This window comes from Lygodium microphyllum, chromosome 24 (assembly GCF_053477565.2).
Source record: "Lygodium microphyllum isolate KBCC chromosome 24, Lygodium_microphyllum_v1.1.10, whole genome shotgun sequence".
In the NCBI taxonomy this organism is placed as follows: domain Eukaryota; kingdom Viridiplantae; phylum Streptophyta; class Polypodiopsida; order Schizaeales; family Lygodiaceae; genus Lygodium; species Lygodium microphyllum.
The window spans coordinates 69740229-69757716 of NC_141158.1; positions in this window are offsets into that span (position 1 = coordinate 69740229).

Sequence of the window (17488 nt, forward strand, 5' to 3'; positions counted from 1 at the left end):
GACTCTCTCTCTCTCTTGCTTTCTTGCTCCATTCTCCATAGCTTCCACCTCTCTTTTTTTCACTTGCTCATGCTTCCACTCAAGCTTCTCCCTTCAATCGGTATCAGAGTTGAGATTGACAAGCTTCACCTACCATCGCTTCAACCTAGGTTCGAATATCTATAGTCTATTCATTCATGGCAGTCATGGCTTCAGCTTCAAAGGTATGCATTTGATGTTCCCCACTTCCTAGACTTGAGTAAGGCTTCTTCAGGGCATTGTATGGGCTTCATTAAGCTCCCCTTGAGATTCCTTATACCACATATACTCCATTTGTAGTAGTAGCATTACCAATAGTAGCAGTGGGATTTACGTATGCTACTATTGGTCCCATTTTTTATATGGTTGACCTCTCCCAAAGCTCTTGAACACTCTTGGCTACCTTGGCAATCATCTTGAAGCTCCTTGATATTGGATTTAATCTTGAGATTTAGTGTTTGATACTTCTTCATGCTTCATTTGATGTCTATTTGGTGCTGGGATTATTCAAGGACGCTTGGGTGATGTCTTGAGACACTCTGCAGGTTGTATTGAGCTCATTTAGCTCAAATTTTAGAGTTTATTTCACTATTTTCATAAATAGAGTAGCAAGCCATTTATCAAGGAAACTCTATGCTTATTGCTGCTTGATGCTCTTCGGGCACTCATTAGGATGTATTGATGATTAGCCTTGAGCTACATGCTTGGATATGCTCTCGAGAAATTTTGAGCTTTAGTTTTGAGATTGGTGGCATTCACCTTAGGTGTGATTATATGCTTTGGTTGCTATAGAGGCTTATATAGTTATGAGCTTGAAGATTTTATTGGGTTTTATGCTCTTGGCTTATGCTTCATATATATTGGATGCTTGGATGTTATGTATATGATCTATTGAGCTTGTCTTGCTCAGTTGGCATTCGTTTTTATTCCAATGGGAGCCACTTAACATTTGGATATTTGCAATGAGCTTTGGATTCATACACTTGAGCCTGAGCTTGATGTATACACACTACTTGGCTATGTATTGAGCTTTGTCACCCTTGCTCAGTCAATCATGCAATTGGCAGTTCTCTTTTATTCCTCCTTAGACCTACTACATGCATGATTTCTTAGCCTACTAGATGTATGGTTTAGACACATTGAGGTTGTGACAAATCGTGGTATCAGTTGTATGCATCTTTAGTGCTAGTTGCTCTTACATATCCCATTTGTTATAGGATATACCTAATAGTGTGAGCTTGGATTTTCGCAATCGATCCTAATCTTGGATCCACTGCTACATTTATTACAGTAGTGTGTAATTGCAAACTAATGCATTCTTTATGAGAGAAAATGCTTTGATTTGATAGTTCATTACTATCAGTTAGTGGACATCTCTACACTTTGGTATTTTCTTCCATTTAGACATTGTCTTGGTTGTGATTTGGAGTTGATTTGCAGTAACTTACAATAGCCCGTTCTTTTGTACTGTGTTTTCATTTGTTAACATGATGGCTGGTGGATCAAATCACAGTGCTATGTTTAACATTGAAATATTGGATGCACTAATTGTATCTATTGAAAGGTAAAAATATAGCAAGTTTTGGTGTAGAAATTGCAAATTAAGCTGAACACCCCACCCTAGAATGGTATGGCTGAGTGCATGAATAAATCGATTTAGAAAATGGTCCATAGTTTGGTTAGCCAAACAAGCTTATTGCACCATTTATGGACTAAGGTAGTTACTACTACAATATATTTGATTGATAGAGTCTGCATTCATTGCTATTGACTATTAGGTTGTAGAGGAGGTATGCTCTAGAAACCTCCATCATATGATTATTTGTGCATCTTTGGTTGTGAGGCTTTTTGCCATGTTTCCAAAAGGACAGTGTAATAAGTAGGATCCTAAGTTAGTGAAATGCATCTACCTTGGTTATGGGGATGCAGGTGAGATGGGCTATCACCTATGGGATCTATAGGATTGAAAGGTCATCTGCAACCATGATGTTGTTTTCCATGATGAGAAAATGCATAAGCAACTTGAGCATGTAGTTGAGATATGAAGGGTGATATTTTAGGAGGAGCCACTTGCCCCTGTATAATCAGCTAGACAACGTGTAGCACTTGATACTCTAGTGCCCATGACCATGATGTTAGATAGGATGTATGTGTTCCGTAGACTGCTTTGAGATGTTCTACTAGAGATCTAAGTGGGTTGAGCCCTCTATGAACTATGTTATGGTGAGAAATGCTAGTGAGCCTCTTACTTATGATGAGGCCATGCATAGAGGTGATAATCATTCTTGGGAGAGAGCCCTACAGTCAGAGTATGACTCATTACAAAAAAATCATACTTGGTTCCTTTGCCTAATGGAAAGCATGCTTTGCCATGCAAGTGGATGTACAAGTTGAAAAGTACCCTTGGATTCCCAAGCTAGCATATAAGGCTAGATTCATTACTAAGGGGTTTAAGTAGGAGCATGTGTTGACTTCGATGAGGTCTTTTCAGTCAAGATGACTACCATATGCTTGGTACTGATTTTGGTTGCTCAGTTAGATTTGGGGACCTTTATCATATGGATTGTAATATTCCCACCACACTACTTCATATCAAGAAACAAATTCGGGCTTTAGGCGTTTTAAAAATTACTCGTTGAGCTGTCACATAAGCGACCCATGCAATTTTCTTGATATTGAGTCTGGCATTGAATCAATTCTGCAATCTGACACACAAGAAGATGCCTCAATGTTCCTAGCCAACAAAAAGCAAAGATGCATCGTAAATAATATTACGACGACTTGATCATATAAAAATTTCCACATTATATTTGTTTTGGCATTCCCAATTCTATTTAATGCATCGAGGATCACATTGATTTCATAACCGCAAGACAATTCGCAAAAGCCTCAATTGGTAGATGAAGAATGCACAAGAAGGAGCATGATATTGAGAGTAAGCTATGTTGAGAAATGTGCAATCACATCCACTATAACCTCTTTGTAAAGAACATCAAGACAAAGAATCACATTGCAAATAAAACCTTAGATTAGGTCATGTATGCATGGCTTATTAAAATCACAGTTGGTGAATACCATGGTCCCTTTCCACCTTTTTCACCTACCAATACCACCTACTGTAAGCCTATAAAAGGCACTCATTCCCACACTCATTTGATTAGTTATTATCATTCAGTTGTACTTGTGTTATGCTTCGATAATATCAATCGGTCTTCTTTGTCATTGCTTATGCCTCATTATGATTGTCTATTTGCTCATCAGTGATCCTGTAATATCTCCGCACAATGAAAGTTAGTTGGTTGGTTCGTAAGTTAGTTAGTCAATTAATAAGTTAGTAAGATTACTAACTAAAGACTAACTAATGTAAAAACTAACTAACATAATTATTGATAATTTTAATTTAATTTAAAATATTTTATTTAGAAAAATCAAGAGTCGTAAATTTGATATTTTTCTCGAATTGGCAAAGACCGTAGCTACCCTTCACGTAAATTACAACATGAACGAGACTTATGAGTTATATTAATCACTAAGTTCATGTGTATAGTTTGGAAGGTCCAAAAACATTAGATTTTGGGCAAAGCTAGTATATTTTAGATATTATCCTAAAAAAGCGATATGGAACTAGATGTCATTTAAAAGAAAAGACAAGTGATATTTTAGTTAGTTTGAAGATTTTATAAAAAGAAAAATAAAGAAAAGTGACTAACGAAATCGCACGCACCGCGATCGCAGTTTACAGGCAGGAGACAGCACTTCGAACAGAGAAAAGAAGAAGGAGTGAACTGAGAGCTTTCTAATCAAGTGTCTTGGGGTTTTACCCCCCTTTCGGAGCCAATGGAACCATCGGATTTATGATCTGAGCATCAGATCACTGATGTTTCCAAGATCCCCCTCCATAAAGAGCTCTACTTCTCAACCACAAGCCCTCTTCTCTAATTCACTATAAATATGAGGCATGGGAGAGGCATAGAAAGCATAAGGAGACCCTGAGAGGCTGCGAGAGAGAGAGGTAGAGAGGAGGATACTCCTCCAAGAGATTTTGAGAAAGAGCTTGAAAGAGAGCTTGAGAGAGAGAGAGAGAGAGAGAAGAGTCACCCCGAGAGGCTGCAAGGAAGAGAATTAGCTCAATTCCCTCTATCTCGGTCCTCGACTTAACCATCTTCTCTTACGATCTCCTATCTTGAATCTATTCTACCTTCTTAATCTCTTGAGTCTACTTGCGGCGGTCGATGGCCTCCAAGTGAAGAATGTCGCGTGCGGATGACAATCCTGCAACCAACAACAAGGCTTCGAGCAAAGGCATCACTGTCAATCCAACTGCAGCTTCGGTCGTAAGTAATGTATTTTCAATTTGATAGATACTTGCTTTGATTCTCGTATGAGATACGTTAGGCCCCATACTACGATGCACGAGTATAGGTTATGGGAAATGTTGAATTTCATCTCACCTACTCGGAAGATGGAGTTTGTGAAGTGCATATATCAAGGGAAGATAATTGCACCTAGTTACATATGACTTATTTGCTAGTAGAGCAATTACAAGGAAGAATTAGTCAAGCGTTATGAATGGCATAGTCATCAAAAGAACGACATTAAAAGATTGGGCATATAAGTGCTAGATTAAAGTATAGTCAAGGGTTATAGATAGCATAATTGCTAAAAGAATATGACATTAAGAATCATGAATGGAGAAGTACTAGTTTAAAGTTTAGATACTTCAAAAGTACTTAGCCTAACATGCCAAATATTAAGAAAAACTAGATTCTAGGTCAATACGAGGCCTATTGGATTCTAATTACTTGAGATCATCTCGCACTTATCTTATCAAGTATTTATATGTTATGCCTATAACATGTTTGATATATGAGGATAAATTTCTATTTGCCTCATGACTTGACTAAGAGCTAGTACAAGAAATTAATCATAAGGGTTAAAACTAAGATATCTTGAGATCCGTCGGATAACGATGACTTTTGCTAATCCAAACTCAGGGTTGGGTTATCAATCAAGGTAAGTGACCTATAGAACTTACATCATGAATAGTGTTTGAACCCTTAACATATACCCTAGCCGAAGGAAGGAAGTGTTAAGAACATTTTTGCATAATATTGCTCTTAGATCCCAAGGGGAAGAGCAATTATGCAATGGGAAATATTATTTCATCTACTCTTGCATTGTTTTGGAAAGAATGCAATTGGTTTTGTTGGTTGATCAAACAATTTTACATTCAACTGGTTATTCTAGATAAAGGATTGAGTTTTTGGTGCCATGTGAATTGGACCAGTTACTTCTGCAGGGCAGAAGGGATACTTCTGTTGGACAGAAGCGAAACATAATTTCTCTTGTATGGGCAGGAGACAAAGATTAACTTGAAGATAAGTTAAGGAACTTGTTTGATCTTGTTTGTCAATAGATTGCTTTGCTCTGTTTTCATGTCTGTGCTATAATTTACGCGAACGAACCTTGTTCCCTAAAAGGCTTAATTAATGAAGCTGATTTTAAGTGTCACACATAAATGTGGTAGGACCTAATTAGAAAACTAAAGCTATTAAGGGAAGCGGGTGGGCGGAACCCCCGACGGGTCCCTCCTATGGCAGGGTGGTCTCAGAGAACTGGGAAGCTTCTCACAAGTTTTTATCGTCATTCAACCTTTAGGTATTGATAGGTTAGAACCCGATTCATGCCGTTTTAGGGGACCGGAATGGGACTATACCCTATGGGTAGAGAGATTGAGCAACGCATCCCTCTCGTTTCCCATTCTCTTTGAACCAAGTGCGGCATAGATATGCTTCGGGTTGGGTATCTCTGCATAAAGTAGGATGTCCAATACCTGACGCTAAAATGCTAACAGGAGACCTTGACAACTAGGAACCCAAATTTCAGGTCGATCCTAGTGGGTTCGATCGTGAACGTTCCGTTGCGAGGTGGATTCGGGAAACCCTAGGCGACAAAACTCGGAACATTCCCTGGGAGTGCCGGGCAGTGACGCTTAGATTCGTTTCTCGATAGACCACTAAAAGAGTGCCTGGAAAGCCGATGGGCGGGCACCTCACAGTTGGTATCAGAGCGAAATTTTGTACGTGATTGATTAATGTATGGTTTGTAGACATATCCTAAACAAAATAATCTAAGCAGTATGGCTTGATCGTTAGGCACCTTCTGCACCCACGAATGTTGACATGCAAGAGAAGAAATTCCTTCTCAAGCAAATTAAGGTACCCGAGTTTGATGGAGAAGGAATAGACATTGCAGCAGAGGCAAAGATATGGATTGAGTCGATGGATGACTATTTCTTTCCTTCAGGAACTGCCTCTACCAATCAAGCAATGATAGGGAAACTTAAGTTAGTTGGCCAGGCTCGATTATGGTGGAAGCAATGGTGCAAAGATGAAGGTGTTTCTGAAGTCGTTGTTACTTGGGTTCAGCTGAAAGATGCTGTACGCAGACGATACCTTCCGCCAACCTACCAGACTTTGAAGATGAATGAATTCTTCAGGCTAAAGCAACTAGAATTAACTTTAGAAGCTTATTACTCAAAGTTTGTAACCCTACTAAAATACGCACCAGCTATGGATATTGCGCAGCAAGTATCCAAGTTTTGCCATGGCCTAAACACTCCTCTGAACCACCGTCTTGAAGCAATGCGTCCAACAGACTTGCAAGACGCATTACTCCGAGCGAATCCAATCGTCCAAGAATTTAAATCGGAAAATTTTAGTAAAGACGACTCCCGAGATTTGGGTAAGAGATGCCATACATGTGGAAAGATAGGGCACATCCGTAGGAGATGTCCCTACCATCAATGTTTCCATTGCAATGAGCTAGGACATGTCCAAGTAGACTGCCCTGACTTAAGTCCAAAAGATACGGAGTCTCCAAGAAAACGAAGTTACACAAGTGCAGTCTTTGGATATATAGAGGAATCAGATGAAGACGAATACTTAGAACCTACTACACCACTTTAGGATTATTAGAAATCCTAGAAATTTTGTCGACATGAAATACAACTTGTATTGGAATAAACTTTACTCTTGTAACGGCAGTTAACTTGAGTAATATGAGCTGCGTCTATTTTGAGCCTAGAACTTGCAAATGATTAGAGATACTCTGGCAAGGAATGATAGTCATAATGTGCAATGAATTTCTCTTAAGTCATTTCTTCTCAACTAATATAGATTGGGTCTTACCAGAATGTCGAAGCTTGGAAGTATTCTTTAGTATTACAAGCAAAGCCGATTGTCCATGGAGCTCAGCCTCGAACTAAGGGTAGGACAATCTGGAAATGTAGTTTCCAAGATAAAGGACCACTCCAATCTGCTAAAAGAATCCTAGAACACTTTGGTCTAAAGAAGAAAATCTTACTAAGGACAACCAAAAATCTTGTGACCACAAGTGATAAAGCTCCGCGCTGTTTCTATTGCAGGGAGTTAGGTCATTTCAAAAGGGAATGTCCAAAGCACCCTAAACACCGATGCTCTGAGTGCCACAACATTGGACATAACTATATCAATTGTCCCAATGGAACTCGAAGAGAACTTGAGCTTACAAGAAATAAGCCGTACAAGCTCCAATGATCTAGAATATACCAAGTGCTTAGGAAAAACCTAGAAGATATCCATGAGATGTAACTACAATAAATTTTCTATTGTAACCAAGACTCAAATATATCAAATACCATAGGTTGTTTTTTTCAAAAGACCGTATGTCTGTGAGAGATCAGAGTAGTGCAATGGAAGCGTGGTGTTCCATAACCCACATATTCCAAGATGATACCCCCTGTTTCTCTCGAGATGAGGACATCTCGATTTCTCTAAGGGGAGGAGGATGTAATATCTCCGCACAATAAAAGTTAGTTGGTTGGTTCGTAAGTTAGTTAGTCAATTAATAAGTTAGTAAGATTACTAACTAAAGACTAACTAAGGTAAAAATTAACTAATATTAATTATTGATAATTTTTATTTAATTTAAAATATTTTATTTAGAAAAATCAAGAGTTGTAAATTTGATATTTTTCTCGAATTGGCAAAGACTGTAGCTACCCTTCACGTAAATTACAACATGAACGAGACTTATGAGTTATATTAATCACTAAGTTCATGTGTATAGTTTGGAAGGTCCAAAAACATTAGATTTTGGGCAAAGCTAGTATATTTTAGATATTTTAGATATTATCCTAAAAAAACAATATGGAACTAGATGTCATTTAAAAGAAAAGACAAGTGATATTTTAGTTAGTTTGAAGATTTTATAAAAAGAAAAATAAAGAAAAGTGACTGGCGAAATCGCGCGCGCCGCGATCGCAAATTACAGGCAGTAGACAGCACTTCGAACAGAGAAAAGAAGAAGGAGTGAACTGAGAGTTTTCTAACCAAGTGTCTAGGGGTTTTACCCCCCTTTCGGAGCCAATAGAACTATCAGATTTATGATCTGAGCATCAGATCACCGATCTTTCCAAGATCCCCCTCCATAAAGAGCTCTACTTCTCAACCACAAGCCCTCTTCTCTAATTCACTATAAATATGAGGCATGGGCGAGGCATAGAAAGCATAAGGAGACCCTGAGAGGCTGCGAGAGAGAGAGATAGACAGGAGAATACTCCTCCAAGAGATTGTGAGGAAGATCTTGAAAGAGAGCTTGAGAGAGAGAGAGAGAGAGAGAGAAGAGTCACCCCGAGAGGCTGCAAGGAAGAGAATTAGCTCAATTCCCTCTATCTCGGTCCTCGACTTAACCATATTCTCTTACGATCTCCCATCTTGAATCTATTCTACCTTCTTAATCTCTTGAGTCTACTTGCAGCGGTCGATGGCCTCCAAGCGAAGAATGTTGCGTGCGGATGACAATCCTGCAACTAGCAACAAGGCTTCGAGCAAAGGCATCACTGTCAATCCAACTGCAGCTTCGGTCGTAAGTAATGTATTTTCAATTTGATAGATGCTTGCTTTGATTCTCGTATGAGATACGTTAGGCCCCATACTACGATGCACGAGTATAAGTTATGGGAAAGGTTGAATTTCATCTCACCTACTCGGAAGATGGAGTTTGTGAAGTGCATATATCAAGGGAAGATAATTGCACCTAGTTACATATGACTTATTTGCTAGTAGAGCAATTACAAGGAAGAATTAGTCAAGCGTTATGAATGGCATAGTCGTCAAAAGAACGACATTAAAAGATTGGGCATATAAGTGCTAGATTAAAGTATAGTCAAGGGTTATAGATAGCATAATTGCTAAAAGAATATGACATTAAGAATCATGAATGGAGAAGTACTAGTTTAAAGTTTAGATACTTCAAAAGTACTTAGCCTAACATGCCAAATATTAAGAAAAACTAGATTCTAGGTCAATGCGAGGCCTATTGGAGTCTAATTACTTGAGATCATCTCGCACTTATCTTATCAAGTATTTATATGTTATGCCTATAACATGTTTGATATATGAGGATAAATTTCTATTTGCCTCATGACTTGACTAAGAGCTAGTACAAGAAATTAATCATAAGGGTTAAAACTAAGATATCTTGAGATCCGTCGAATAACGATGACTTTTGCTAATCCAAACTCAGGGTTGGGTTATCAATCAAGGTAAGTGACCTATAGAACTTACATTATGAATAGTGTTTGAACCCTTAACATATACCCTAGCCGAAGGAAGGAAGTGTTAAGAACATTTTTGCATAATATTGCTCTTAGATCCCAAGGGGAAGAGCAATTATGCAATGGGAAATATTATTTCATCTACTCTTGCATTGTTTTGGAAAGAATGCAATTGGTTTTGTTGGTTGATCAAACAATATCCTAAATGCTTTTACATTCAACTGGTTGTTAGTTGTTGTTTGGATGATTATTCCAAGTGCTTGTGATTTATGGTAAATGCATGGCAAGGGTCTGTGATGACAAGTCGCCATGGGATTAAAGGAATGTTTTCTTGGAAAATGATATTAGGCTGAATGCCTTGTTTGTGGTTGATTCTTAAAGGATTTAATTAAGGAAGGATATATTGTACGGGTGGATCACCTCCATGGTCGCACCGCGTATTAACCCGAGAGGGAATTGCTCGATTCATGGGCCGAAGGTTGAGTGGTGAAAAGGCCAACCACGGGAATGATGTTTCGCTCCTAGACAGCTTGCGGGTCAGTTGGAGCTCTGGACACCCCTTGCTTGGTGCCATGTGAATTGGACCAGTTACTTCTGCAGGGCAGAAGGGATACTTCTGTTGGACAGAAGCGAAACATAATTTCTCCTGTATGGGCGGGAGACAAAGATTAACTTGAAGATAAGTTAAGGAACTTGTTTGATCTTGTTTGTCAATAGATTGCTTTGCTCTATTTTCGTGTCTGTGCTATAATTTACGCGAACGAACCTTGTTCCCTAAAAGGCTTAATTAATGAAGTTGATTTTAAGTGTCACACATAAATGTGGTAGGACCTAATTACAAAACTAAAGCTATTAAGGGAAGCGGGTGGGCGGAACCCTCGACGGGTCCCTCCTATGGCAGGGTGGTCTCAGAGAACTGGGAAGCTTCTCACAAGTTTTTATCATCATTCGACCTTTAGGTATTGATAGGTTAGAACCCGATTCATGCCGGTTTAGGGGACCGGAATGGGACTATGCCCTATGGGCAGAGAGGTTGAGCAACGCATCCCTCTCGTTTCCCATTCTCTTTGAACCAAGTGCGGGATAGATCTGCTTCGGGTTGGGTATCTCTGCGTAAAGTAGGATGTCCAATACTCGACGCTAGAATGCTAACAAGAGACCTTGACAATTAGGAACCCAAATTTCAGGTCGATCCTAGTGGGTTCGGTCGTGAACGTTCCGTTGCGAGGCGGATTCGGGAAACCCTAGGTGACAAAACTCGGAACATTTCCTGGGAGTGCCGGGCAGCGACGCTTAGATTCGTTTCTCGATAGACCGCTAAAAGAGTGCCTGGAAAGCCGATGGGCGGGCACCTCACAGATCCTCCTTAGCATGCATCCTCAATATTTTAACATGGTATCAATGCCAATGAGTCATTAGGCCACTAATTGGGTCATTCTAGTTTGAATTTTTGGCTCCCTCCACTTTCCCATGAATCTCTCACCTACCTCCATAGCCACCCACCTTCAATGGAGGGCTTGAATCTCTCAATATTTTAACAAGTTAAGTATGAAAGAGTATGACATGACTTTATATACTAGATAAGTCACGAACTAACTAGGCCAAAAACCATAAGAAGAAGTTGTTTTGAAAAGAAAAAGACGTTTTTGAAAAAATAGGCCAAAATACATGACGTTTTTTATGCATGGGGAGAGAGAAACATTAAATAATCATCCCCATGCCACCATCCAACAGGTAAGCAATCAAAATGAATATTTAATAAAGCTCAATTGGCTCTTGACAAGTAGCCAAATGAATTAGTTGACTATATACTCCCCCTCATGCATATAAATACACCCCATTTCCTTCACAAAAAAAGCAAGAATGAAGACCTCCTGATGCTGGTAAAATTTCTCTACTTCCCTTATCCATTGAAGCTTTGAGGCTTGAAAGAGAGAAATATCCCCCCCATTCATATGTGTGTATGTGAGAGAGAGAGAGAGAGAGAGAGAGAGAGAGAGAGAGAGAGAGAGAGAGAGAGAGAGAGAGAGAGAGAGAGGCCATCACATTGTGGAAATTGGAGAGTGAGAGAGTGTTGGAGAGAGATAGGTCTTCTCAAACATCAGGGGAAGAGGCCATTTTGATCCCCTCTTGCTAAACTTCTACCTCATTTTCATTTTCTCTACCCCCTGCTATGCCTTCATCCCATATTACCATATTGCTAGGCAACACACTGGCAAATTTTTTCTGGATGACCATCAACTCTCATTGAACTACCATGTTAATTTCACCTGACATCTGATGGCTCCACGAGGTCGTAGAATTTCAAAAAGCACATTTGAAGAAAGGGAATGAAGGAACACGGTCGATGGATAAAATAACGTGGTAGGAATTGGTGAGACTCTCGTGTAGCAAACCTAAGAGAGGTAACATCTTGTGGGTTTAGAAAATTTTAATATTTTATAAGCTTATTGCTTTATTTGGCTTTAAACAATTATAAATGCATTCTAATGAAAATACATATGAACTATCGCTTAGGAAAATAACCTAAGTAATATAATAATTAAATATTAAATAAAAATATTCATTCACTTGGAAAAGGATTATATGTCAGTCATTAAAAAAATATTTTAATTATGGTTCATTTCGTGATATTTATTGTTATTTAATTAAAGATGCATGTGATCATAATAACACAAAAATTGTAGACGTTGTTAGGGAAGGGAATATTTTATAATTTTTTCCTAAAAGCGGCTATCTTTATTTCATTTTTCTAATGATAAATAGATACATATGAATTTTATAATAATTTATGAAAAATCATTTAGATAATATCATGAAATAATCAATGTATTAAATCAACATAAAATTGTATAGGAAAATATATACTAGATGCACATAAATTAGGTGTGTGAAAATATAATTCGATGTGTAAAAGATGAAAGAAAAATTGCACTTATGATTTTTACATTTCTTGGAATTAAATATTCCGAAAAACAATCAACATTGCACTTGGGACATAGCTAAATGAAAATTGATCTTTCTAGATAATGTTGAAAGTTCAGCAAATGGTCAAACATTGTAGATTAAACCATAGAATATGAGTAGAATAAAATAAAATCTATTTGCTTGCTGAAAACACATGCAATGTTAATATTAATGATTACATTAGTGAGAGCGTCAATACCATGAGTTGACCCATGTATGAATTAGTGAGAAAACCTAACCTAAAATATCGAGAATGTTGAGGTGAAAATAACTACAAAATACTTGACAACCTTGAAATTATAAGTATGAGGAAATTAAATAAATATCGGAAGTCTGTAGGACTTGTTGGACATTGATAAGATTTTGTTGATACAAATTTTAAAGTCTAAATAGACTTGGAAAAGCATTTGAAATTCTGCTAAGAGTAGGTTAGGGTAGGGCAGCACATGAATTGCTTGCCATAGGCATAAATGCCCATATTATCTATTAGGGTAGAAATACCAAATTTTTCATAAGGATAAAATAGACTTCTCATAATTAATCAGATTCACGAAATAACTTGCGGATCTTGAAAAAAAGTTGCAAGTAGGAAGCGAAACCCTAAGAATAAGGTGGGACCTTAAAAGAGAAACCTTAGATTTGGGTGGAGCTTCTTCCCATGCTAAAACACTTGTTACCATTTCTTTTTTATTCGTGCACACATTGATGGTTGCACATGAAAGATTGGTTGTGCTTGTAGCAGTTAGATCTATTTGTAAATATATAATCAGGATAATAAAGGGAAGATCACGCTATGCCTCCCCCATGGCTAGACATAGAATCCTGCTCCAAGGGGAATTGTTTTGAATTGCGGCGAGGAGCTATGGACATTGGCCTCGACGGCGAGAGGTCACTCGGTGAGGAATCTGTTAGGTAGGAGAAGGCGGGAGTGCCCCCCAATACTAGTGAAGGGACGAAAATCTTGGAGGGTTTCTTTTCTTCTATGCAGATAGAAGGGATTTTTCGGTGAATAGAGGTTTTATCTTCTACGTGGGCAGAAGGAAAAAATAAGTATAAATAACTTTACAAAATAATAAATAAATGTGTTTTTCCAAAATACTATTTTCTCTATCTTTGTGTTGTACTGTAAAATTACCCACCAATGGAACCTGTGATAATGGGTTAATTAACAAAGCTGCTTTTATAGGTGGGTGAGATCCCTGATGGATCTGTCCTACGGATGGGTGGTCTCGGTAAAACTTGGGAGCTTCTCTCAAGAGATTGAACGAAATGTTAGTTAGGAAAAATTAGGCAAAGTCGAGCATTGACTTACCTAGGGTCAGGTCTTAAAACCATGATAAAAAATTATTTTAGGGGAAATGTGCAACAGTTGTGTGCCAGAACTTCGTTAGGGTTTCTTGAATCCTAACCAACTACTACTGGAAAAAAGCGTTGCACTCCATGAACCAAGGGTAACTATGATCACTCCAGATGGACAAGAAGCCCTTGTGGGACACCTCCGATGGAGCTAGTTGATGTATAGAGACCTCAGTTGTCAAATTAGGACCTCGAGCTTGCAAGTTGATCCTCGTGGGGATGGTTGGTATCTTCCATTACAGGGTGGACTCTAGGAAGCCTAGACAATAGACCCCGTGCATTCTTGCAACTGCTAGGTGAATCCATCTAGGATAGTTCCTCGATGAACCACTAAAACGTGCTGCTAGGGAATCGATAGGCAGGCATGTGACACAGATATAAAGATGGCTTTCTTACATAGGGACTTGCATAATGAGATTTATATGTAGCAACCTAATGGCTTTGAGGGAAAAGGCAGGGAACACCTAGTGTGCAAGTTGAAAAAGAGCCCTTATTGCCTTAAGAAAGTACATACGAAATGGTACCATGAGTTTGATGCTTTTATGCATTCACAAGGATATACCCATAGTGATATGGATCCATGTTTACACACAAAGAAGACTTGTGATGGTAGCCTTATGATTTTGGCACTCTATGTGGATGATATATTGATTGTTGGGAGGAGCATTGATAATGAGTGGGACACCTTGAAAAGTCAGCTCAAGAAGAGCTTTGAGATAAAGGACATGGGATATGCCTCACATATTCTTGGAATGCGTATAATACATGATTGCTCTAAAGGGATCCTTCACTTATCATAGAAGGAGTACATCTAGAAGGCTATTAGCTATCCTTTATCTTCTCATGTGAACGCTAGTTAGGCCAATTATCCATAGTCTGATGAGTAGAAGGCCGATATGACCGAGATTCCTTATGCATCCGTAGTGCATAGTTTAATGTATGCATGATAGTGATTTGTCCTGACATAGTATTTGCAATGGGAGTTGTGGGCATGCTATGTGGCTACACTTGGCAAGTGGCATTAGGATGTTATGAAGGGTATCATGAGATACCTTAAGGGCAGCGAAAATGTGTGTGTATGTTATAGTGGTTAGGATACACAAGTCTTGGGTACATGAAATCTAATTATACAGGACATGTAGATAGTAGGAAGTCCATCTTTGGCTATGTCTTCACCTTTGTTAGAGGAGGTGTTGTTTCTTCGATATCCAGAGTATAGAAATTCATGGCCTATCTACTATAGAGAGAGCATATGTTATAGCCATTGAGGTTCTCTAGTTAAGAAATCTGGTGGAGCAGACATTGATATTATTGATATGGTCCCTACACTACATTCAAATTCTATGAGTGATGTTTTAGTTAGCCAAGAATCTGGTCTTCCATGCAAAGATAAAGCACATCAAGGTGCATTATCACTTTATTAGAGAGGTCATTGAGGACAAGTCCATTGAGCTTGTCAAGATCTTAATTTACTAAAATCTTGCAGATCTACTCACTAAAAGTCTCTTAGTAAAATATTTTTTCTTCATTAGGAAGATGATGGGTGTAGGATGAGATGACATCTTTTCTCATCCTCTTGTACTCTATGTACATTTGTACTTTGTCACATTTTTCTTATTCTCTCCTCACTAGAGACACATTCACCTTTAAACGGGGGGTTATTGGGGGTGAAGATGAGTGTACTTACACCTCCCCTATATTCACTACACTTTATTACACTTATAGTACTTGCATACTTGTACACTATACGTGGCACGCTTCCATCACTATCACTTCATTCTTTATTCTTTTAGTGATAAATAAATAAGGGAAGACTAATCACACATTGTGACTATTGGAGTTTCCATATCTTGAGTCTCTTTCTCTTGCTCTCTTAGTCCATCCTCCATAGTTTACACATGTCTTGCTTCCGCTTGCTCATGCTTCCACTTGGGTTTCTCCCTTCACAACCATATTTACATTTTGATCCAATGGTGTACCCACTAGCTTATATGCTATCATCCTATACTTCTCTAACATCTCCAATTAATATTGCCTTTGCACCAACCAAATTCCATGCAGAGTGTCTATCATTTCAATGCCTAGTTGAAACTCCTTATGTAGTCCATGCTTTACTTCAACAATTTTTGTTTCAAGAGTACCTATTATGATAAGATCATCAACATAGAAAACCACAACCACCATTCCATCCTTCATGTATTTGACATAAAGTGAATAATCAGCTATGTTTTGTTGAAATCCCATGCTATATAAGAACCTACTAATTCTCTCATACCAAGATCTAGGTGCTTGCTTTAACCCATACAATGTCTTCCTTAGCTTGCATACATAATACATATATGTAAGATGTACATACCCTTCTGGCTATTCTATATATACTTTCTCTTTCAATCACCATTCAAGAAAGTATTCTCAACATCCATTTGGTATAAATTTTAGCCATAAATCAAAACTAAGGTAATTACCGATCTCATTGTAGTCATCTTTGTCAATGGAGCAAATGTCTCTTCATAGTCCAATCCATATGTATGGGCATAACCTTTGTAAACCAATCTTACTTTGTATCTTTCCAATGAGCCATCCACCTTACAATTGACTTTATAAGTCCACTTGGAGCCAATTAGTTTCTTATCATAAGGTAACTCAACTAGATCACGTGTCTTGTTCTTAGTTAATGCATCCATTTTCTCATCAATGGCTTCCTTCCAATCTTTGCTTTGAACTACTACTTCAAAGCAACTATGCTCTAGATGTTGCACATAAGTTACCATGTGTGTATAATGCATCTTCATAAAGTCATTATATGTCAACTTGCCAACAACTGGATGCCTTAATCTTTTTTATGCGAGATGCACTAGATGGTGTCTCTAACTATTCTTGCATGTGGTGGCATAAACTTTCATGCACTCTTTTTTCTTGGAGTTCTAACATGTTGTATCCCAAACTCATCATCCATAGATTCATACTCTAAACTATCACCCATAGGCTTCTTTCATTTGCAATTTCTACCTTCTTTTGTGCACTCCTCAACTTGCCACTCCATGGGCTATAACTCCTACTATTTTCTTCATGGCCTTGAGGTCTAGAAATGTCCTCAATGTGCTGATTTCTTTGACTATTGTTTGTTGCAATTTTCTTCCCATAACCATCATTGTCACTACTCTCATAAACATCCATCTCCACTATAGCTTTAGGTCTATATTGTGACTCATATTCACTGAACCTTACGTCTCTGCTTATATAGACCTCTCTAATGACATGTTCATTGCATTTATAACCCTTCTTCTCATTTGTATAGCCAAAGAAAATGCATTTGACAGCCTTTGATTCTAATTTTCTCCTCAAATCATCAAGGACATAAACATAACATAAACAACCAAACACCCTGAAATATGCAACTGTAGGTGTTCTTCCATATATCTTCTCATATGATGACATGTGATGAGTCAATGTTGTAGGAGTTCTGTTCATAATATGAACTACAATAGGTATTATCTCAGTCCACAATAAGTTAAAGACATACACATCTTATTCATTATAACACTTGCA